Here is a 24,664-nt window from a genome sequence, read left to right as displayed (position 1 = left end):
TCGTGAGATCACGCAGGGAGGGGGGGGGGGGGGGAGATCACGCAGGGAGGGGGGGGGGGGGGGAGATCACGCAGGAGGGGGGGGGGGAGATCACGCAGGGAGGGGGGGGGGGAGATCACGCAGGGAGGGGGGGGGAGATCACGCAGGGAGGGGGGGGGGAGATCACGCAGGGAGGGGGGGGGGAGATCACGCAGGGAGGGGGGGGGGGAGATCACGCAGGGAGGGGGGGGGGGAGATCACGCAGGGAGGGGGGGGGGAGATCACGCAGGGAGGGGGGGGGAGATCACGCAGGGAGGGGGGGGGAGATCACGCAGGGAGGGGGGGGAGATCACGCAGGGAGGGGGGGGGGAGATCACGCAGGGAGGGGGGGGGGAGATCACGCAGGGAGGGGGGGGGGAGATCACGCAGGGAGGGGGGGGGAGATCACGCAGGGAGGGGGGGGGAGATCACGCAGGGAGGGGGGGGGGGAGATCACGCAGGGAGGGGGGGGAGATCACGCAGGAGGGGGGGGAGATCACGCAGGAGGGGGGAGGGGGAGATCACGCAGGGAGGGGGAGGGGGAGATCACGCAGGAGGGGGGGGGGAGATCACGCAGGAGGGGGGGGAGATCACGCAGGAGGGGGGGGGAGATCACGCAGGAGGGGGGGGGGAGATCACGCAGGAGGGGGGGAGATCACGCAGGAGGGGGGGGAGATCACGCAGGAGGGGGGGAGATCACGCAGGAGGGGGGGAGATCACGCAGGAGGGGGGGGAGATCACGCAGGAGGGGGGGGAGATCACGCAGGAGGGGGGGAGATCACGCAGGAGGGGGGGAGATCACGCAGGAGGGGGGGGAGATCACGCAGGAGGGGGGGAGATCACGCAGGAGGGGGGGGAGATCACGCAGGAGGGGGGGGAGATCACGCAGGAGGGGGGAGGGGGAGATCACGCAGGAGGGGGAGGGAGATCACGCAGGAGGGGGAGGGGAGATCACGCAGGAGGGGGGAGGGGGAGATCACGCAGGAGGGGGGAGGGGGAGATCACGCAGGAGGGGGGAGGGGAGATCACGCAGGAGGGGGGAGGGGGAGATCACGCAGGAGGGGGGAGGGGGAGATCACGCAGGAGGGGGGAGGGGGAGATCACGCAGGAGGGGGAGGGGAGATCACGCAGGAGGGGGGAGGGGGAGATCACGCAGGAGGGGGGAGGGGGAGATCACGCAGGAGGGGGGAGGGGGAGATCACGCAGGAGGGGGGAGGGGGAGATCACGCAGGAGGGGGGAGGGGGAGATCACGCAGGAGGGGGGAGGGGGAGATCACGCAGGAGGGGGGAGGGGGAGATCACGCAGGAGGGGGGGGGGAGATCACGCAGGAGGGGGGAGGGGGAGATCACGCAGGGAGGGGGGGGGAGATCACGCAGGAGGGGGGGGGAGATCACGCAGGGAGGGGGGGGAGATCACGCAGGGAGGGGGGGGGAGATCACGCAGTGAGGGGGGGGGGAGATCACGCAGGGAGGGGGGGGGGAGATCACACAGGGAGGGGGGAGGGGGGAGATCACACAGGGAGGGGGGAGGGGGAGATCACACAGGGAGGGGGGAGATCACACAGGGAGGGGGGAGGGGGGAGATCACACAGGGAGGGGGGAGGGGGGAGATCACACAGGGAGGGGGGAGGGGGGAGATCACACAGGGCGGGGGGAGGGGGGAGATCACACAGGGAGGGGGGAGGGGGAGATCACACAGGGAGGGGGGAGGGGGAGATCACACAGGGAGGGGGGAGGGGGGAGATCACACAGGGAGGGGGGAGGGGGGAGATCACACAGGGAGGGGGGAGATCACACAGGGAGGGGGGAGGGGGGAGATCACACAGGGAGGGGGGAGGGGGGAGATCACACAGGGCGGGGGGAGGGGGGAGATCACACAGGGAGGGGGGAGGGGGAGATCACACAGGGAGGGGGGAGATCACACAGGGAGGGGGGAGGGGGGAGATCACACAGGGAGGGGGGAGGGGGGAGATCACACAGGGCGGGGGGAGGGGGGAGATCACACAGGGAGGGGGGAGGGGGGAGATCACACAGGGCGGGGGGAGGGGGGAGATCACACAGGGAGGGGGGAGGGGGAGATCACGCAGGGAGGGGGGGGGGAGATCACACAGGGAGGGGGGAGGGGGGAGATCACACAGGGAGGGGGGAGGGGGGAGATCACACAGGGAGGGGGGAGGGGGGAGATCACACAGGGCGGGGGGAGGGGGGAGATCACACAGGGAGGGGGGAGGGGGAGATCACGCAGGGAGGGGGGGGGGAGATCACACAGGGAGGGGGGAGGGGGGAGATCACACAGGGAGGGGGGAGGGGGGAGATCACACAGGGAGGGGGGAGATCACACAGGGAGGGGGGAGGGGGGAGATCACACAGGGAGGGGGGAGGGGGGAGATCACACAGGGCGGGGGGAGGGGGGAGATCACACAGGGAGGGGGGAGGGGGAGATCACACAGGGAGGGGGGTGGAGGAAGCGCGGCTGGCCCAGTTGCCGCGGTCCCGTTGCCCGGGTGCAGGGTGCCCCGTTGCCCGGGTGATGGGTTCCTCACCTCCTCTTGTCTCGGAGCCGGGCCCGAAGCTGCTGCCAGGCTGCCCCATGACGTCAGCGGAGCTCCCGCCACGCCTCTCGGCGCGGGGGTGACGGAGGGGGGAAACCTGGAGCAGCGACGGCCGCAGCGACAACCCCTCCCCAACACGCAGCCCCGCTCCAACCAGCAACCGAGCCGCACATCCCGGGGGGGCGCAAACACGACCAACAGTCGGCGCAGGAGGGAAATAGAGGAAAGGGGGGTGGGGAAACAATAAAACCCGGCGGCTGCGGACAGGCCGAGCCTGGTCTGGTCTCTTCCCCCATCAGTCCCCCCCCCCCCCCCCCCCTTCAGTAACCATCCAACCCCCCCTGGCGGGGCCCCTCTGCACATACCTAGGAGTGACGGATATCCCGGAGGTTCCTCGCTGTCAGGTCACGTTGTGTCCTTCGCGCACAACACTGGGCTTTCCCATCTCTCCCAGGGACCGCAGCACCTCCCCCCGCAACGAAAAGCAAACACCACCGGCAAAAAAAAAATGCACCGTTGCACAGCCCCGTCTCCGCGCTGTGAATCCCCCACCCCACCACCACCACCACCGGCTCGGGCTCCTTTGCAAACCCCGTCACCAAGTTGCGCACTTTGCCTTCGAGGCTCGGGTTGGGTTCTTACTCATTGACGTGCAAACCCTCGGCCTTGTGCGTGTCTTGTGGTGTTTTTTTATATATATATATATATTTTGCAATGAGGAAGGCGGAACGGAATCCTCTCAAGGGCAGCAGCCAATAGTCGAGACGACTAACCGCTGCCTTGTGAACTCGGAGCCCCCCTCCCTGCAAAGTCTTTCGATCCGGAAGCAATAAGCTGGTTTTGGCAGAGACCTTCCGTGGTTCGTAATCGACAGGAGGAGGAGGAGGGGGGAAATAGCCCTCTAGAATTACCTTGCTTTAAAAAATCCAGCAGCAGCTCCCCCAGTTTGCTAGGAGACGGGACGCATAGGCATTTGGGTTTGTTTCCCAAATCTATGCTCCTTCCAAAATATTGCAGCAATCTAAATTTCTTTCCAAACAGACAGCTGGAATAATTTGTTAGAACAATACTTGGGGTTTTTTTAAACATTCACTTTACCCTGTGATTCAAGGAGGGAAGAGAAAGTTTTTTTTTCACAGACGGTGACGCTATGTGTACATTTCTTTGGGTGGTTTTAGATTTTTGCACAACACCCTGCAAATAATTCAGAAGTTTCCAGATAACACGCCAGCTTCCTACATGAGTCAAAAAAAATCAACAATTCTCTCATCTCCCCTGAAATTCTGAAGGGAACTTAAAAATTGAAACGTTCCCAGTTGTAGCAATACTTTATCACTCAAAATTCACACTGAGGCACTTTCCCACTGCAGGATAATTTCAGTGACTCAGTTTCCCTCCCCCAGCCTGGGACAAAGCAATTACATCGTCCCCAGGCCAGCCCCAGCTGATTGCAGCTAAACCAACACAGACCAGGGGTCAGATATGAGACCTACCTGACCTGTGCAGCTCAGTGCCACACCAGGCTGTGTGTTCACCGGCTGAGTTATTAGGGAAGCTTAATTGTAGCAACATTAAAAATGACAGCAGATAGATAAAGACTACCACAAAGCAGGAATTCAAACGGGAATTCCGTCGCACTTCCGGCGAGGTAATGTCGGAGGACCCTTCCAAGGAATTTCCCGGCCAAATGATTTGAAGGTGAGTTAGTAGATATTAAAATAAGGGCTGCAATGTTTCCACTTTTTGCACTCATAGCATCAGACATTCACAGATCAGGGTTAGCACAGCCACATGCAGAATTAAATAAAAATACTACCTTTACTGATAAGCAAATTGCCATATTTTAAGGACAATAGTGAAATATTGTAATACTACAGTCCTCAGAATCTCCTTTGATCGAAGTTTCTATTGCACCAACACCAACCATCCTTGTGACATGTACAGCAAATATTGCCAAATTGTGGACTCTTTGTGCTGTGGGGCCACACCCACCAAAGAGCTGGCCCAAAATCATGTCACATGAGATCATTACAGCTGGAAAAGGTAGAAATTTCCATTCCATCAGTTTTGGCTCAGTATGTTCCTTCTGAACCTAATTTAGACCAGTAAATGCACCTTTCGTTTAAGAAAATTCAGTTGCAAGGGTGCAATGTAATAATGTGCTGGTTATACTTGATCCGTATATGTGCAGCATCGTTTTGTTAATAAGATGCCAAGACCTGTGCAGCACTATTGCAGGTTTGTGATATTATAGCTTCAAGGAACAACCTGGCCAAGGTATTAAGTTCAATTATAGTGCAGTAGTCCAACATATGGCATTCCCAGTTTTTCTAGTGGATTTCCTCCAAATAAATATTGGGAAGACCAAAGATAATTGTCTTTGGTCCCAGCCACAAACTGCATTCCCTAGCCACTGACTCCATCCCTCTCCCTGGCCACTGTCTGAGGCAATCTTGACATCCTGTTTGACCCTGAGATGAGCTTCCAAGCATATATCTGCTCCATCATCAAGACCAACCTACTTCCACCTCCGTAACATCACCCGTCTCCACCCCTGCCTCAGCTCATCTGCTCCTGAAATCCTCATCCATCCCCTTGTTACCTCTATACTCGACTATTCCAATGCTCTCCTGGCTGGCCTCCCATCTTCCACCCTCCATATACTTGAGCCCATCCAAAATTCTGCCCATATCCTAACTCGCACCAATCTCCGTTCACCCATCACACCCCTGTGCTCGCTGACCTACATTGACTCCTGGTCCAGGAATGCATCGATTTTAAAATTCTTATCCTTGTTTTCAAATCCCTCCATGACATCACCCCTCCCTATCTCTGTAACCTCCTTCAGCCCTACAATCCTCCGCAATCTCTGGGCTCCTCCAATTCTGGCCTCTTGCACATCCCCGATTTTAATCACTCCACCATTGGCGGCCGTGCCTTCAGCTGCCTAGGCCCTAAGCTCTGGAGTTCCCTCCTTAAACCTGTCTGCCTCTCTACCTCGCTCTCCTCCTTTAAGATTATTCTTAAAACCTATCTCTTTGACCAAGTTTTTGGCCACCTGACCTAATATCTCCTTATGGTGGCTCGGAGTCAAATTTTGTTAGAAAATGCTCCTGTGAAGCGCCTTGGGATATTTTACTATGTTAAATGCAAGTTGTTGTTAATGTTGTTTAGATGTGCTATTTACCTACCAGTTTAGAGAGGCTCTACCCCAGCCATGCACTAGTATTTTTCCAAATAGCAGGAGTCTGAATCTAAATCCAATCTCACAAGTTGTCCAAATGTTCAGCCGCATTTTCAAATATAGTGGGTAAAAATATCCACCTTTATTCGGTAGTAAAATAACAGATGTTTGAATAATATTGCAAGGGCTGTAGTTCAAGTTTATTGTCTGAACCAAACATGGTAACTAGGATGAACCTAGAGTCAGTATAATAGTAATGAACAACAATGCTGGAAATTGGAATCAAAAAAAGAAAAAAAATTGGAAATATACAGCTGGTCAGTCAGTATAAGTAAAGCAGAAAGGCAGAATAATGCTTTGAGTGTAAGACCCTCCCTCAGGACTGAAAACATAAGAACAAAGGAACAGGAGTAGGCCATTCAGCCCCTGGTGCCTGTGCTGCCATTTGATAAGATCAAGAAAATCAAGACCATTCGTAGGATGGAAAAGAGGGGAGCATAACAGATATTCCATCACCGAGAGGAAGTTGGATGGCCTGTAAACTGCTCAATGGAGAAGCAGGAACCTTTTAAATGATAAAAAAGGTTAACTCATTGAGGTAATGAAAAGACATAAGAAGAACTAAAGAATGTATAAGTAGCTAAGATGATGAAAAGTACAGCAGTAGCACACACAGAAAAAGACAAGGTTAAAAAAGAGAAAGATGCAAGCGCTTCAAAATGAAACAAGAAATGTTGAAAACTGTGGGTCTGCCGGTCCTAAAAGGAGGATCATATAGATCATCGGCGCACAACCCCTCTCCCCCCTCCCCGACCCCCCTCCCCTTTCTGCCAGAGCTGTGTTCTGACAAAAAGTCTACCCAAGAAGCATCAACTCCCCCTCCCCTCCCTTGGGCGTTGGTGGACTCACCTCACATCCCCAGTGCCCTTTCCAGTAGTAAATATAGTTAAGGTGTGGAGATGCCGGTGATGGACTGGGGTGGACAAATGTAAGGAGTCGTACAACACCAGGTTATAGTCCAACAGCTTTATTTGAAATCACAAGTTTTCGAAGCTTTGCTCCTTCGTCAGGTGAGTGCAGGGTTCCATAAAGGCACAGCATATATAGTCAGAGAACAATGCCTGGTAATTACAGATAATCTTTCCAACTGCCCGTTATCACACCTCGGCAGAGAGATAATCACAGCAATCAAAGGAGTGGATGGTGTTCAGACAGGTTAGTCAAGGAAACATTACATCCAAGAATACTGAATACACAAGGGGTCAGATAACAAAGACAGAGAGAGAGAGAGAGACCTGAAAGGCAGAGAGAGAGAGAATGACCAGTTGTATGAAAAACAGATAACTTTTTTTCGCTGGTGGGTTTACATGTAGCGTGACATGAACCCAAGATCCCGGTTGAGGCTGTCCTCATGGGTGAGGACGGCCTCAACCGGGATCTTGGGTTCATGTCACGCTACGTGTAACCCCACCAGTGGAAAAAAAGTTATCTGTTTTTCATACAACTGGTCATTCTCTCTCTCTCTCTCTCTCTCTGTCTTTGTTATCTGACCCCTTGTGTATTCAGTATTCTTGGATGTAATGTTTCCTTGACTAACCTGTCTGAACACCATCCACTCCTTTGATTGCTGTGATTATCTCTCTGCCGAGGTGTGATAACGGGCAGTTGGAAAGATTATCTGTAATCACCAGGCATTGTTCTCTGACTATATATGCTGTGCCTTTATGGAATCTTGCACTCACCTGACGAAGGAGCAAAGCTCCGAAAGCTTGTGATTTCAAATAAAGCTGTTGGACTATAACCTGGTGTTGTACGACTCCTTACAAATATAGCTAAGGTTTTGAAGTTACTAAAGTCAATGTTCAGACTACAACTTGGATTTATATAGCGCCTTTAACATATTTAAACATCTCGCAGCGCTTCACAGAAGCAGAATCGGACAAAGAAGGAGACGTTAGGATAGGTGACCAAAAGCTTGGTCAAAGATGTAGGTTATAAAGAGCACCTTAAAGGAGGAGAGAGTGGCGGAGAGGTTTAGAGAGGTAATTTCAGAGCTTAGGGCCTAGAGAGCCGAAGGCACGGTCGTCAGTGGTGGGGTAGAGGAAGTGGGGGTTGGACAAGAAGCTGGGGTTGGACAAGAAGCCAGATTTGGAGGAATGTAGAGTTCTTGGAAGGTTGTAGACCAGAGAGTTGCATGGTGGCCAGGAGAAAGATGAGGTACTGTTCCTAAAGCTTGCATTGAGCTTGGTTGAAACAGTGTAGGAGGCCAAAGACAGAGAGGTTGGTGTGGGAATGGGACTTTCAACAGCACCACCTTCCACCGAGTCCCCACCATCAACATCTTGGGGGTCACCATTGATCAAAAGCTTAACTGGATCTGCTATAGGGCAGAGGTTGGGTCATCTGCAATGAGTGGCTCACCTCCTGACCCCTCAAAGTCTGTCCCCTATCTACAAGGCTCAGGTGAGGAGTATGATTCAATACTGATCACTCACCTGAATGTGTGCAGCCACAACACTTAAAAAGCTTGACACCATTCAGGACAGAGCAGTCTGCTCAATGTGCCCCATGGCACTGGACTCAATATCCACCCCTTCCCACCAGCATACTCTACAGAATGCACGACAGCAACTCACCAAGCTTACTTTGAGAGCAACTTCTAGCCCTGCAATCTATACCTCAGAGAGAGACAAAATGAGTAATATCATGGGAACACCATTACCTCTGCGTTCCCATCCAAGTCATACACCGACCTGACTTGGATGGGATATTGTAGTTTCTTCATTGTCGCTGGGTCGAAATCCTGGAATTCCCTACCTAACACCATCATGAGAGTACCATCACCACAAGAACTGCAACAGTTCAAGAAGACCCATTATCTTCTCAGGGCAAATAAGAATGGACAACAATTATGACCTTGCCAGGATCACTCACATCCTGAAAGCAATTTCTTTTTAAATGGGTGCAGGCCAGGAACAGGGCCAAAAATCTTTGGGGATGGTTCCAGAAAATATACAGAACATTTTTAACAACATAATCTGGAACAGGCATCTGAAGGTGAGATCAGTTCGCCACGTATGCGTAGAGACCTGAGATGTTTCTGCATTCTGTTTGGCAGGTGCACAAATACTTTTTTTTCCTTTCTGTCTCACAAGCACGCAGTCAGCTAAGTGTGGTTAAAACAATTCCATTCAGAAAGCTGACATTTTCTGAAGAAGCTAAAAGTCACTGATGTCTATCCAGGTTTATTATTAAAAGTTGCGGGTATAGCCTACATTTCCTGCCCCCAAGCCTTACTCCCTGCCCACCTCACTCACCCAGCTGCCAGCAGTGCCTCTGATCAACTATTCCTGCTTCAAGCTGCTCCTCCCAAAATGTCTGCAGCCCCATGTGACTACCAAACTGGCCAAGCCTGCCTTTCCCTGTGATTCTACCCAGTCTTCATTTTTTTGTTAAATTTCTCTGCCTGGTGTCTGCTATTTTCCTTTCTCTCTGCTCTGCTCCCTCTTCAGTTGCCCCCAGGGATTAGAGTAGACAGGGCTGATGGCCAGCGCGGACACGATGGGCCGAAGGGCCTCTATCCGTGCTGTATAACTCTATGACTCTATGACCCAGAGGCCTGATCCCATTCGCCCAACCAGTTTCCAGTTTAAATAACAAGAGCTTCTCCAAAGTCGTGGGAAAGATGTTTAAGGAATCCACCACTGTTTAGGCTCAGGAACAGGCTATTGAACTACTGGGATGATTCCCTTAATGGTGCCCCCACAACTTTTGGGGAAGCAGGGTATAAAGTGCAAGAAGTGGCAGAGGAGGGATGAGAGATAGCCCAAAGATGAGGGTGAAACCAAACAAAAGCAGTCTTACTGAGCTGGACAGTGGAGGAGAGGTTTTGGAGGTTGATGGCTTGATTGACCATGTCAAAGGTTGCAGAGAAGTTAAGGGGAACAAGGAGTAATAATACACCATGGTCACAGTCACAGAGGATGTCATGTGTGACTTTGGTTAGAGCCATTTCAGTGCTGTGGCAGGGGAGGAAACCTGATTGGAGAGATTCAAATATGGATACGGGGAGTGGGTAGGAAATTGGACATGAATTTAGGTTTGAGGTTAGGAGCAGATCAGCCATGATCCTATTAAATGGCGGAGCAGGCTCGAATGGCCGATTGGCCTACTCCTGCTCCTATTTCTTATGTTCTTATGTTCTTATGAGCATAGATTTAGGAAGTGATAACATGTTCAAGGACTCTGGAGAGGAAAGGGACAGTGGAGATGGAGCAGTAATTTGCAATGACAGAAGGGGTTGAGGGTGGGTTTTTTGAGGATGGGGTGATGATGGCAGTTTTAAAAGGGAGGGACCCACTAACAATGTCAGTTAGCATGGGGGCCAGGAGTGAAGTTGGGTGGTCAGCAGTTTAGTGGGAATGGGGTCAGGGGAGCAGGAGACGGGTCGGCAAGGGCATGAGTAGAGGTAGAGAAATTAGAGAAAGAGATGCAGGTTCAGGACAATGCAGGGGAGGACTGAAAGGGGATGTTTAGCTTGCTGGCCAAGGGGAAGGGGGGAAGCAGCCGATGTAGGCAAACAGATGGTTTCAACCTTAGTGATGCTGGGAGCGTCGCCTTGTAATATTATCCCTTTATAAACCTGTTTTAAGATGAATGATCTCTACATGACATTTGTGAGATGCTACAGTTGATCTCAGTGACCCCGAATTATGGAGGGGAAAAATCTACCAGTGTTTCCACTCCCATGCACTGTCCCTTGACTCCTGCTGGAAGTGATGTGCATCAATAGCAGATAAAGTCAGGATTGTACACGGCTATTTTGGTGCCAGTGGTTGAATAGTCTATTGACGCTCACTGTTAGGTCCATGCATGAAGAGTAGCTACTTGGGGGATGTACGTCAGCCATGGCTCAGTGGTAACACCCTTGCCTCTGAGTCAGAAGGTTGTGGGTTCAAGTCCCACTCCAGAGACTTGAGCACACAACCTAGGCTGACACTCCAGTACAGTACTGAGGGAGTGCTGCACTGTCGGAGGTGTCATCTTTTGGATGAGACATTAAACCGAGGCCCCGACTGCCCTCTCAGGTGGATGAAAAAGATCCCATGGCACTATTTGAAGAAGAGCAGGGGAGTTCTTCTGGCCAGTATTTATCCCTCAACCAATATCAATAAAACAGATTATCTGGTCATTATCACATTGCTGTTTGTGGGACCTTGCTGTGTGCAAATTGGCTACTGTGTTTCCTACATTACAATAGTGACTACACTTCAAAAGTATTTAATTGGCTATAAAACACTTTGGGACTTCCTGAGGCCGTGAAAGGCGCTGTATAAATGCAATTTTTTTACTTTCTTTACTGGAGGGGCAATACTATCCGTAGAGCCGGACTTCAGAATGGGTCATTGGTTTCACAAAGGGAAGGGTAAGGAGAGAAATTTAGAGGGAAAATCAAACAAAAAAAGCAAGTAAAAAAACTGAACATTTTCACCAATAAAATAGCTTTGCTGTGTTTACCTTATCTGGATATTCTAAAGCATTTCTAGATCCATTGTTTTTTTTATCTGCAATAAAGACAGGAAGTTAAATGATGTTGGAATTATGAACCAAAAATAATTGGATTGGCAAATTGAATTACAGAGACTGTTGTTATTCAAGAGAACCCAGTAAGACTTGGCAACGACCCGCCATTTCACAAATGGTCTTTAATGTTTATAAGCATGTATAAGATGAAGCAAACAAGACCTAACAATATCATATATATATATATATACACACAGGGAGATATTGCTAGTAATTCTATGATGCACTGATTAACTGACACAGAATGTCATATCGATTTTGGCCCCTGTACCTTTAAGATAATTTAGAAGCGATGCAGAGGAAAAACACGGAAGCTGATTCCACAGTTCAGAGTGTCCCGTTAATAGGGTTGGTTGTGGAGATAGTTGATTACATCCTCACACTGACTGAATATTTTTGTTGCATGGTCAATAATCAAATTCAAATCGCTTTCCTTTTCCACTTTTGTTAATGAAAACTATTGTCAGTTCCATTGCAAAATAGGACCACTGTCAGATTTTATTCCACTGGCATACTTAAAATTCATTGTGCTCCCTTCCCTGACCATTTATTGATGTCACCCCTTTATGGGAGGCACTTGATTATATCTCATGGGGCTGAGCTCACCTAGTCCTGCAATTCCACTGGCCAATAAGATTTTCAGACCTTCTGTCCTTAGCCACTGGTACTCAAAATGGTGGATATTATAAGGTGGGGTTGCCTTGAATAGTTACCAGTGCCATTTCACAGTCTCCTCACCTGAATGTTTATTTGGTGGTGAGTAGGAGTCAGTGGCCCTGATATTCATTGCTCAAGCACAGGATAGGCAGAGTGCAACTGAAGTGTAACCCTCCTTTGGTGGGACAGGTCATTAGCATAGCCAGGTCGCACCCCTGGTGTAGAGATCTGTTCTCGGCAGAGTCTTGCACCGAGAAACGGGGGTGGAAACAGAAATATAGCTGCAGGCTTGAGATGCCTTCAGCTGCTGAACTGGCTGCTAGCCTCTGGGCCTGCTGACTGCTGTTAAGGGTCTAAGAGGGCCTCAGGTTCAACCCCACTGCCAGCTTCCCTGGGCACCCCTGAAAATAGGTGTCTTTCCAACATAACAACTGGAAAGTGAGGTGAAAGAGCTGGGGACGCCCCCTTTTGCCTCATTACCATGGCTATCCATGAACTGCGGCTGTTCTATAAACAAGCCCAAGACTGTCTGTCAGGGGTAACTGCAGAAATCTGGAGAATTGACATATTGGATCTCCACCCCTTTTTTCCTCTCTGTAGCAACAGGGGAAAAAATGTTTCTTGAGCGCCAAGGAGAGCAATATGGGAGTCCATTTTCCATATAGATATACAATTCCATAGACTGCATCCCCCTTTCATTATTTAAGAGGCTTGCTTTTGAATTTTTGGTTTAATTTTTTGTTTACTTTCAGTCACCCAACAACAACTTGCATTGATATAGCACCTTTAACATAGTAAAACGTCCCAAGGCACTTTAGAGGAGCATTATCAGACAAAATTTGACACCAAGCCACAAAAGGAGGTATTAGGACAAGTGACCAAAAGCTTGGTCAAAGAGAGAGGTTTTAAAGAGCGTCTTAGAGGACAGAGAGGCGGAGAGGTTTACGGAGGGAATTCCAGAGCTTAGGGCCGAGGCAGCTGAAAGCACAGCCGCCAATGGTGAATCGATTAAAATCGGGGATGCGCAAAAGGCAAGAATTGGAGGAACATAGAGATCTTGGAGGATCGTAGGGCTGGAGGAGGTTATAGAGGTAGGGAGAGGTGAGGCTACGGGAGGCATTTGAAAACAAGGATGAGAATTATAAAATCGAGACGTTGCCAAATCAGGAGCTAATGTAGATCAGCAAGCACAGGGGTGATGGATGAACGGGACTTGGCGTGAATTAGGATACAGGCAGCAGAGTTTTGGATGAGCTCAAGTTTATGGAGGGCGGAAGATGGGAGGCCAGACAGGAGCGTATTGGAGCACTCCAGTCTAGGGGTAACAATGGCATGGATGAGGGTTTCAGCAGCAGATGAGCTGAGGCAGGGGCAGAGACGGACGATGTTACGGAGGTAGAAGTAGACGGTCTTAATGATGGAGCGCATATGGGGTTGGAAGCTCATCTCAGGGTCAAATAGAACACCAAGGTTGCAAACGGTCTGGTTCAGCCTCAGACAGTGGCCAGGGAGAGGGATGGAGTCGGTGGCTAGGGAATGGAGTTTGTGACAGGGACCGAATCCAATGGTCAGACCCAGTGAACGGACAAACACATTGGAATACCTTTTGGGGGTCTGCTCCTGGGTATGACCAATTCTTCCATCCACAGGGTCAGGATGCAGAAGAATGCTGGGCAGGCTTCCTCTAACTGTTTGCCCCCCTTTCAAACTATAGTTTGTGCCCGGTTGACCCTTGAACATCAACATTCGAATTTTAGTTAATTTTGTTTTTAAGTTTGCATGGGACCTCATCCCTTTAAGGGAAGGCACTTGATCATGTCCTTGGGGCCTAGGCTTCCTTGGGCCCTCATTTAAAATGGCCTATCACAAAATATTGCCAGTTCTCAGGCCTTTCCAGAATGACTGGGGGCTCGGGACAGAGGATATTACAAGACACAGTTGCCTGTGCCATTTCACGGGCTCCTCATTTTTTTCCAAATAGGAGCCCACCTTTCACAGCAATGTGCAGTTTAAATTTTCCCTCAAGCTATGCAGGGTGAGCAAATCATTGGATATATCCTGATGGCTCTGATCCTGGGTCCAGCCAAATCCATAATCCAGAATTTGTAGGTTTGCAGAGTTTCTCAACTGCTTGTCTATATTGATGGTATATAGGCAAGGTTGACTATGAATGGCTGAAAAAATATCGTCCTAGTTCGTAGCTGGATGACTTTAGAGCACCAACATGTGGGGTCTACAAGCTCAGACCGGTAGTGATTCTGAGACTGAAATTATGGAATGGTGCAAAGCTTTTGACTGTTTTAACTTCCTGTGGGGTAATGTTTTAGCAACAGGAAGTGAAAGTGAAACAAAGTAACCCAACCGAGAAACAAAACCAAATGCCAGAGCAGGTTAATATACCTTCACTTCATTTCCCAAATCATTCTGTGATTGATCAACCACCCCCACCCAAAAAAAAATTCATAATAACTTAGCACTAAACATTACTTAATGACTGATTTATTTTCCTGTGCCACACAATGGAACAGCACCCATCCCTACAATCCCTGCTATTGTCCTGCACAGGGTTGGGCAGCTCAGTGTTCCCATGTATTATTCATAATCACAGAATTAATGTTCGGACTTCCTCTTTTTGAGGTACAATCCCATTTTTCAGTCTCATAGAAAATAGGAGCAGGAGCAGGCCATTCGGCCCTTCGAGCCTGCTCCGCCATTCAATATGATCATGGCTGATCCTCTATCTCAATACCATTGTCCCGCGCTCTCCCCATACCCCTTGATGCCTTGTGTGTCTAGAAATCTATCTAGCTCCTTCTTAAATATATTCAGTGACTTGGCCTCCACTGCCTTCTGTGGTAGAGAATTCCACAGGTTCACCACCCTCTGAGTGAAGAAATTTATCCTCATCTCCTAAATGTCCTACCCCGTATCCTGAGACTGTGACCCCCTGTTCTAGACCCCACAGCCAGGGGAAACATCCTCCCTGCATCCAGTCTGTCTAGCCCTATCAGAATTTGTATACGTTTCAATGAAATTCCCTCTCATTCTTCTAAACTCTAGTGAATACAGGCCTAGTCGACCCAATCTCTCCTCGTACAACAGTCCTGCCATCCCAGGAATCAGTCTGATGAACCTTCGCTGCACTCCCTCTATGGCAAACATATCCTTTCTTAGGTAAGGAGACCAAAACTGCACACAATACTCCAGGTGTGGTCTCACCAAGGCCCTGTTTAACTGCAGTAAGACATCTTTGCTCCTGTACTCAAATCCTCTTGCAATGCCAATATACCATTTGCCTTCCTAACTGCTTGCTGCACCTGCATGTTTGCTTTCAGTGACTGGTGTACAAGGTCACCAAGGTCCCTTTGTACATCAACATTCCCCAATCTATCACCATTTAAATAATAAAATGCCTATCTGTTTTTCCTTCCGAAGTGGATAACTTCACATTTTTCCACATTATATTGCATCTGCCATGTATTTACCCACTCAACCAACTTGTCTAAATCGCCTTGAAGCCTTTTTGCATCTTCCTCACATTCACGATCCCACCTAGATTTGCGTAATCAGCAAACTTAGAAATATTACATTGGGTTCCCGCATCCAAATCATTGATATATATTGTGAATAGCGGGGGCCCAAGCTCTGATCCTTGCGTTACCCCACTAGTCACCGCCTGCCATCCCGAAAAAGACCCATTTATTCCTATTCTCTGTTTGCTGTCTGTTAACCAATTTTCAATCCATGCCAGTATATTACCACCAATCCCATGTGCTTTAATTTTGCACACTAACCTCTTAAGTGGGACTTTATCAAAGGCCTTCTGAAAATCCAAATACACCACATCCACTGGCTTTCCCTTATCTAGCCTACCAGTTACATCCTCAAAAAACTCTAGTAGGTTTGTCAAACACAATTTCTCTTTCATAAATCCATGTTAACTTTGTCTAATCCCATTGATATTTTCTAAGTCCTGTTATCACATCCTTCATAATAGACTCTAGCATTTTCCCTACTACTGATGTTAAGCTAACTGGTCTGTAGTTCCCTGTTTTCTCTCTCCCTCCTTTTTTAAATAGTGCGGTTACATTTACCACCCTCCAATCTGCAGGAACTGTTCCATAATCTATAGAATTTTGGAAGATGACAACCAATGAATCCACTATTTCCAAGGCTACCTCTTGTACTACAGACCCCCAAATAGTCAACGGGAAATTGAGGAGCAAATATGTAAGGAGATTACAGACAGCTGCAAGAAAAATAGGGTGGTAATAGTAGGGGACTTTAACTTTCCCAACATTGACTGGGACAGCCATAGCATTAGGGGCTTGGATGGAGAGAAATTTGTTGAGTGTATTCAGGAGGAATTTCTCATTCAGTATGTGGATGGCCTGACTAGAGAGGGGGCAAAACATGACCTCCTCGTGGGAAATAAGGAAGGACAGGTGACAGAAGTGTTAGTGAGGGATCACTTTGGGACCAGTGATCATAATTCCATTAGTTTTAAGATAGCTATGGAGAATGATAGGTCTGGCCCAAAAGTTAAAATTCTAAATTGGGGAAAGGCCAATTTTGATGGTATTAGACAGGAACTTTCAGAAGTTGATTGGGAGAGTCTGTTGGCAGGCAAAGGGACGTCTGGTAAGTGGGAGGCTTTCAAAAGTGTGTTAACCAGGGTTCAGGGTAAGCACATTCCTTATAAAGTGAAGGGCAAGGCTGGTAGAAGTAGGGAACCTTGGATGACTTGGGAGATTGAGGTCCTAGTCAAAAAGAAGAAGCAGGCATATGACATGCATAGACAGCTGGGATCAAGTGGATCCCTTGAAGAGTATAGAGATTGCCGGAGTAGAGTTAAGAGAGAAATCAGGAGGGCAAAAAGGGGACATGAGATTGCTTTGGCAGATAAGGCAAAGGAGAATCCAAAGAGCTTCTACAAATACATAAAGGGCAAAAGAGTAACTAGGGAGAGAGTAGGGCCTCTTAAGGATCAACAAGGTCATCTATGTGCGGAACCACAAGAGATGGGTGAGATCCTAAATGAATATTTCACATCGGTATTTACGGTTGAGAAAGGCATGGATGTTAGGGAACTTGGGGAAATAAACAGTGATGTCTTGAGGAGTGTACATATTACAGAGAGGGAGGTGCTGGAAGTCTTAACGCACATCAAGGTAGATAAATCTCCGGGACCTGATGAAATGTATCCCAGGACGTTATGGGAGGTTAGGGAGGAAATTGCGGGTCCCCTAGCAGAGATATTTGAATCATCGACAGCTACAGGTGAGGTGCCTGAAGATTGGAGGGTAGCAAATGTTGTGCCTTTGTTTAAGAAGGGCGGCAGGGAAAAGCCTGGGAACTACAGACCGGTGAGCCTCACATCTGTAGTGGGTAAGTTGTTCGAGGGTATTCTGAGAGACAGGATTTACAGGCATTTGGAGAGGCAGGGACTGATTTGGAACAGTCAGCATGGTTTTGTGAGAGGAAAATCATGTCTCACGAATTTGATTGAGTTTTTTGAAGGGGTAACCAAGAAGATAGATGAGGGCTGTGCAGTAGACGTGGTCTACATGGACTTTAGCAAAGCCTTTGACAAGGTACCGCATGGTAGGTTGTTGCATAAGGTTAAATCTCACGGGATCCAAGGTGAGGTAGCCAATTGGATACAAAATTGGATTGACGACAGAAGACAGAGGGTGGTTGTAGAGGGTTGTTTTTCAAACTGGAGGCCTGTGACCAGCGGTGTGCCTCAGGGATCGGTGCTGGGTCCGCTGTTATTTGTTATTTATATTAATGATTTGGATGAGAATTTAGGAGGCATGGTTAGTAAGTTTGCAGATGACACCAAGATTGGTGGCATTGTGGACAGTGAAGAAGGTTATCTAGGATTGCAACGGGATCTTGATAAATTGGGCCAGTGGGCCGATGAATGGCAGATGGAATTTAATTTAGATAAATGTGAGGTGATGCATTTTGGTAGATCGAATCGGGCCAGGACCTACTCCGTTAATGGTAGGGCGTTGGGGAGAGTTATAGAACAAAGAGATCTAGGAGTACAGGTTCATAGCTCCTTGAAAGTGGAGTCACAGGTGGATAGGGTGGTGAAGAAGGCATTCAGCATGCTTGGTTTCATTGGTCAGAACATTGAATACAGGAGTTGGGATGTCTTGTTGAAGTTGTACAAGACATTAGTAAGGCCACACTTGGAATACTGTGTACAGTTCTGGTCACCCTATTATAGAAAGGATATTATTAAACTAGAAAGAGTGCAGAAAAGATTTACTAGGATGCTACCGGGACTTGATGGTTTGACTTATAGGGAGAGGTTGGATAGACTGAGACTTTTTTCCCTGTAGAGTAGGAGGTTTAGGGGTGATCTTATAGAAGTCATTAAAATAATGAGGGGCATAGATAAGGTAGATAGTCAAAATCTTTTCCCAAAGGTAGGGGAGTCTATAACAAGGGGGCATAGATTTAAGGTGAGAGGGGAGAGATACAAAAGGGTCCAGAGGGGCAGTTTTTTCACTCAAAGGGTGGTGAGTGTCTGGAACGAGCTGCCAGAGGCAGTAGTAGAGGCGGGTACAATTTTGTCTTTTAAAAAGCATTTGGACAGTTACATGGGTAAGATGGGTATCGAGGGATATGAGCCAAGTGCAGGCAATTGGGACTAGCTTAGTGGTATAAACTGGGCGACATGGACATGTTGGGCCGAAGGGCCTGTTTCCGTGTTGTAAACTTCTATGATTCTATGATTCTAGTACTCTGGGATGCAGATTATCAGGCCCTGGGGATTTTTCGGCTTTCAGTCCCATTAATTTCTCCAGCATTATTTTTTTTACTGATACTAATTTCCTTTAATTCCTCTTTCTCACTAGACCCTTGGTTCCCTAGCATTTCTGGGAAGTTATTTGTGTCCTCTTCCGTGAAGACAGAACCAAAGTATTTGTTTAATTGCTCTGCCATTTCCTTGTTCCCCATTAGAAATTCTCCCATTTCTGACTGCAAAGGATCGACATTTGTCTTCACTAATCTTTTTCTTTTTACATCCTTGAAGCTTTTACAGTCCACTTTAATGTTCCTTTTAATTTTACTCTCATACTCTATGTTTCCCCTCTTAATCAATCTCTTGGTCCTTTTTTGCTGTATTCTAAACTGCTCCCAATCCTCAGGCTTGATACTTTTTCTGGCAACTTTATATGACTCCTGTTTGGATCAAACACTATCCTTAATTTCTTTTGTTAGCCATGGCTGGGCCGCTTATCCTTTTGTGTTTTAGCGAAAGAAAGAATGTATAACTGTTGCAGTTCATGCATTTGTTCCTTAAATGTTAGCCATTGCCTATCCACCGTCATGCCTTTTAACGAAGCTTCCCAATCTTTCATAGCCAACTCGCTCCTCATACCTTCGTAGTTTCCTTTGTTTAGATTTAGGACCCTTGTTTTGGATTGGACGACTTCACTTTCCTTTTTAATGAAGAATTCTTATCATGTTATGGTCACTCTTCCCTAAAGGACCCCGCACAACAAGATTATTCATTAACCCCTTCTCATTGCACAATACCCAATCTAAGATCGCCTGTTCCCTAGTTGGCTTCTCAACGTACTGGTCTAAAAAACCATCTCGTACACACTCCAGGAATTCATCCTCCACAGTGTTATTGCTAATTTGGTTTGGCCAGTTTATATGTAGATTAAAGTCACCCATGATTTCTGTAATACCCCTGTTATATTCATCTCTAATTTTCTGTTTGATGCTGTCCCCTGCATTACCACTACTGTTTGGAGGCCTATAGACAACTCCCACCCAATGTTTTCTGCCCCTTGGTGCTTCTTAACTCCACCCAGACTGATTCTACATCTTGATTTTCTGAGCCAACATCCTTTCTCACTATTGCTCTGATTTCATCCTTGTCTCCTGCCATATACCATCTGACAGGGGCATTATCCCTGGTATTCACCAATGGCACTCTGAACTTGGGCACCAGCAGGGTTACAAGAGCTACCTGGGGTATTTTCTTGTTTCCCCCCACCCCCATCTCGTTGGCGAAACCTTTAATTTAGCATCTCCCCGTGACCATACAGTTGAACTCAGGAAGTACCTGAACGCACAAACCCACACCCTGACGCCACGGTATCCAGAAAACTGAGTCACTTGTGGAGAAAATCTTTATTTGTTAACCTCCAAACTGAGAGACTTAAAATAAGGAAACCTCTCTGTCAGGAAAGTGCTATCTATTGTTTGTGCCAAAAAAGCAACTTAGAGCTTCCAATCAAGTCATCAGTCTACTTGGACATTGTATACAGCTGTGTGATTTAGTGGGTTCAGCTAAACTACTTGGTGCTGATTTGTAATTAACATAAATAAGCAGTGTTAAAAAAAATGTTGGTTGTAAACAATTTGTGCAACACCTCTTGTAATATGCAAGTACTAAATGTGTTGACAACTTCCTTCCACCGCTCAGACATTGCTCCTGCCTCACCTCTACCATTGCGGAAACCCCAGCTAAGCTTTCATTACACAGGGATTGATTTCTCAGATCGTATCCTTGGCAGCCTCTCTGCTTTCACAAACGTCGACTAGTTTAGGACTTTGAGTCTTCTCCTGCATAAAGTCTCGTCCATCCATCCTTGCCACATCCACTGATTGCACGTGCCCCTGCAAATCGAGATCAAAACTTCATTCTCATTTTCAAACCTGTCCAACGCCCTCGCTCCATCCTATTCAGCCATCTGCCCCAGCCTGCAGCCCCCTCAGACCCTGGATTCTTTAGCCATCCGACGACTTTAATAAGCTGTGGGGGTCATCATTTTAGGTTTAGATTTTCTTTGTTTGATTGTGGCTCCCCACAACCCCTCTCCCCCACTTTTATGGTGCCCTAGACATGTGCATTTTTCCCCCATTGTGTAATTTTGCGTGAGTAGGATAAATCTTATGAGACTGCACTGCTGGCACAGAGCCAAGTTCAAAAGGAGCACAGATCAAAAATCAGTCACGGTGTGTAATTGGTCACAGTCTGATTTTTCCAGTGATTCATTTTTAATGTCTCAAGGGATTTTGCAAGAGGAGAATTAGCGACTAACTAGGAAGGGAAGAAAATTTGGAAGTGGGTGAGAAAAAAGATGAGAAAAGGTAGGTTTTAAGGAAAACAGGACGTGAGATAGCAAGGCAAAGTGGTTTTGGAAAAGAATTTCAGTGGGCAATTGTGAAGTGGCTGAAAGCTCAGGCTTCAGTGGTTGAGAGGATGCAATAGGGAGCAAACAGTAGAGTCTGAGGAGGGTGTAGGCTGCACTGCAAGGTTGAAAGATCTAGGTTCTAAGAAGGATGGAGGGTGTGGTGTGTGGCTGGAGAATCCAGAGCCTGAGGAATGTGCAGGCTGCAGTGTATGCGAGTCTGAGGAGGGTACAGGGTGGAGCAGATGGCAGAGAATCCAGGGCCTGAGGACGAGCTCCACAGCCCATCAATCATTGCAATGAACTCTTCCTGTTCCTAGAACATTGTCCAAGCTGGATTGAGTGATCCCCTGAACAAAGTGCTCACGCAACAGTAGCAGCATTTGAAAATTGTACAAGAAAATCCACTTTTCTACCTGGAAAATTAGAGCCATTACATTTTCAGTTAGGAAAGTTCCATTCTTAAATAAATGAAATTCATCTATATTTAAGTTACACCTAAAAAAGAAGATTGAATTACCAGAGGTACATTCTGTCACATTCATGAATGATGTAATATTATACCCTTAATTAAAATTTTTCTTGAAGTGCAGGTAGTAAATCTGCATTTAATGCTTATCCCTTATTGCCCTGAGAAGGTGGTGGTGGGTCACCTTCTAGCACTTGATTTTTTAACAACTGAGTGACTTGAATTAAGAGTCAAGCACGTAATATGAGACTAGGATCATGCGTGGGCCGGACGAGGACGGTATGCCAATCTCCCTTCCCTAAATGACATTAGTGATCCAGTTGAGTTTTGGTGACAATCTAATTGCTTTCATGGTGATTTTTTTCACTAATGCTGGCCATAAATTACCAGATTTACTGAATTCAGTTTCACAATGTGCCATCATGGGATTTGAACTCACGATTTTTGGGTACCATGATCATTACACTACCATATCCTTTCTGAAGCAAGGGTATAGTTTTGTTCCCTGAGAATATTTAGAGTGTTGGGCTATAGAGCGCTGGGGCTGGGTTTTAGGGTATTGTTGTAACTGGGTATGCTTTTAGACAGTGACCAATTCCTAAGATTCTGCTCATACAACAACAACTACTTGCAATTATATAGTGTCTTTAACATTGGAAAAAGTCCCAAAGCACTTTACAAAAGCTTAATCAGACATCAATCGATATCAAGCCAAATAAGGAAATATTAGGCAGGCTGACTAAAAGCTTGATCGAAGAGGTAGGTTTTAAGGAGGAGAGAAAGGTGGAGGGAATTCCAAATATTAGGGCCTAGACAGCTGAAGGCACGGCCACCAGTGGTGGGGCAAAGGGAATGGGGGATGCGCCAGAGTTGGAGGAACAAAGAGTTCTTGGAGGGTTGTAGGGCTGGAGGAGGTTCCAGAGATAGGGAGGGCCAAGGCCATGGAGGGATTTGAATATGAGGATGAGAGTTTTAAATTTGATGCATCAGGGAACCAGGAGACAATGTAGGTCAACGAGCACATGGGGGATGGATGGGCGGGAGTTGGTGTGGGTTAGGATATGGGCAATAGAGTTTCTGATGAGCTGATGTTTGTGGAGGGTGGTAGGTGGCAGGCCGGCCAAGAGAGCATTGGAATAGTCGAGTCTGGAGGTGTCAAAGGAATCAATGGGGGTTTCGGCAGCTGATGGACTGAAGCAGAGCCGGAGGCGGGCAATGTTACCGAGGTCAAAGTTGGCAGTAATTGTGATGGAGAGGATTATGGGTTCAGAAGCTCACTCAGGGTCAAATAGGATGACAAGGTTGCGAACAGTCGGCTTCAACCTGAGACATGTGGGACCTGACGTCATGTCTTTGGATGATGTCACTGAGATGAGGAAGAGGAGGGGTCCAAGGTTATATCGTTGACGGACTCCAGGGATAATGGTGGGGGAGTGGGAAGAGAAGCCTTTGCTGGAGATGCTCTGACTACGATTGGACAGGAAAAAGTGGAACCAAGCGAGGACCGCCCCACTCAGCTGGATAATGGAAGAGAGGCTTTGAGGAAGATGATGTGGTCAAAGGCTGCAGAGAGGCGAGGAGGGATAGTGCACAACGGTCACTGTCACAGAGGATGTCATTTGTGCTTTTGATTAGGGCAGAAATCTGAATGGAGAGATTCAAACATGGGACAGATGAGCACAGATTTGGGAAGCAACAACAAGATGCAAGGATTTTGGAGAAGTAAAGGAGGTTGGAGATGGGTTGGGTAGTTTGCAAGGACAGAGTCCATGAGCTCCTCGCACTTGTTGTTGGAGGTGAGGGTGGAGGGGGCAGGGGAGAGGGCTTCAAGGAGATGGTTGGGAGTGGATAAAAGAAAACAAGGGTTATTTTTGCATTCCAGGATGATTCTGGAGTAGTAAGCAGTTTTGGCAGAGGAGAGCAGTGCCCAATAGCCCTTAATGTGGTCTGGTGATGGATGGCTAAATAAGTTGTGCGCCAGATATAATCATGTCTGCGCCCCTTAGACTTGTGGGAGTGAAGATGGTGCCATATAACGGGGAATGCCCAGGGTGGGGGAGAGTAAAGGTTTTACTGAGGACAAGGGTATCAAAGTCGGAGGTGATTGAGCGGATCGACAGCTGCAGAATATTGTGGCCAGTTGGGAGTTTGAAAGTGTAGTTGTAAGTGACCTGAGGAGAAAGTTTTTTCCAGATGCAGACACAGAAGGAACGTGAGATGGCCATGAGAAAAGGTAGGAGAGTTTATACAGAGGGAGAGGTTAAGGGAGGATAGGAGGACAGTGCAATCAGAAGAAAGAGGGCAAGGTGAGTTGAGATGGAGATCAAGAATAAGGAGTAGCTCAGTACAAAGGCTGAGGGAGGAAAAGGCTGAGGATATTTTGTTGAGAAACTCGGTGTGGGTCTTGGCGGGGCAGTAGACAACAAGATGGAAAGAAAGACTTGCATTTATATAGCCACCTTTCACAGCCTCAGAACGTCCCAAAGCGCTTTACAGCCAATGAAGTACTTTTGAAGTGTAGTCACTGTTGTAATGTAGGACATGCTGTAGCCAATTTGCGCACAGCAAAGTCCCACAAACAGCAATAAGACAAATGACCAGTTAATCTATTTTTGTGATGTTGGTTGAGGGATGAATATTGGCCAGGATACCAGGGAGAACTCCTCCGCTCTTCTTCAAAATAGTGCCATGGGATCTTTTGCGTCCACCCGAGAAAGTAGACGGGGCTTCAGTTTAATGTCTCACCTCCAACAGTGCAGCACTCACTCAGTACTGCACTGAAGTGTTAGCCTAGATTTTGTGTTCAAGTCTTTGGAGTGGGGCTTGAACCCACAATCTTCTGACTCAGAGGTGAGAGTGCTATGCACTGAGCCACAGCTGAGGTTGTAAAGGAGAGGCAAAAAGGTTTGAATGTGGTGATGTGCTCAAAGGAGAAGGTGCCACAGGAATAGGGCGAGAGACGAAGGTGAGATTTAGTGATATGGGCACACCACTACCGCAGCTATGGGCGGGAAGGCTTCAGTAAGGGGCAAGG

At 47.9% G+C, this 24,664-nt stretch overlaps 1 protein-coding gene across 5 annotated transcripts in view; it reads right to left on the bottom strand.

Moving 5' to 3' along the window:
• Nucleotides 1-3,363, bottom strand: part of hivep1 (HIVEP zinc finger 1) — a 239,673-nt gene extending 236,310 nt beyond the window's left edge. For 3 of the 5 annotated variants that reach the window (XM_068001730.1, XM_068001733.1, XM_068001732.1), the window contains exon 1: nucleotides 2,936-3,356. The gene's annotated coding sequence lies outside the window, so the exon portion shown is untranslated. Of the gene's footprint in view, nucleotides 1-2,561; nucleotides 2,604-2,935 lie in introns of those variants that run through there. The other 2 variants (XM_068001734.1, XM_068001731.1) reach the window with 2 other exon arrangements.
• Nucleotides 3,364-24,664: the final 21,301 nt, after the last annotated feature.

Source organism: Heptranchias perlo, chromosome 2 (assembly GCF_035084215.1).
Source record: "Heptranchias perlo isolate sHepPer1 chromosome 2, sHepPer1.hap1, whole genome shotgun sequence".
Taxonomy (NCBI): Eukaryota; Metazoa; Chordata; class Chondrichthyes; order Hexanchiformes; family Hexanchidae; genus Heptranchias; species Heptranchias perlo.
This window is presented reverse-complemented; position numbering and strand designations above follow the sequence as displayed.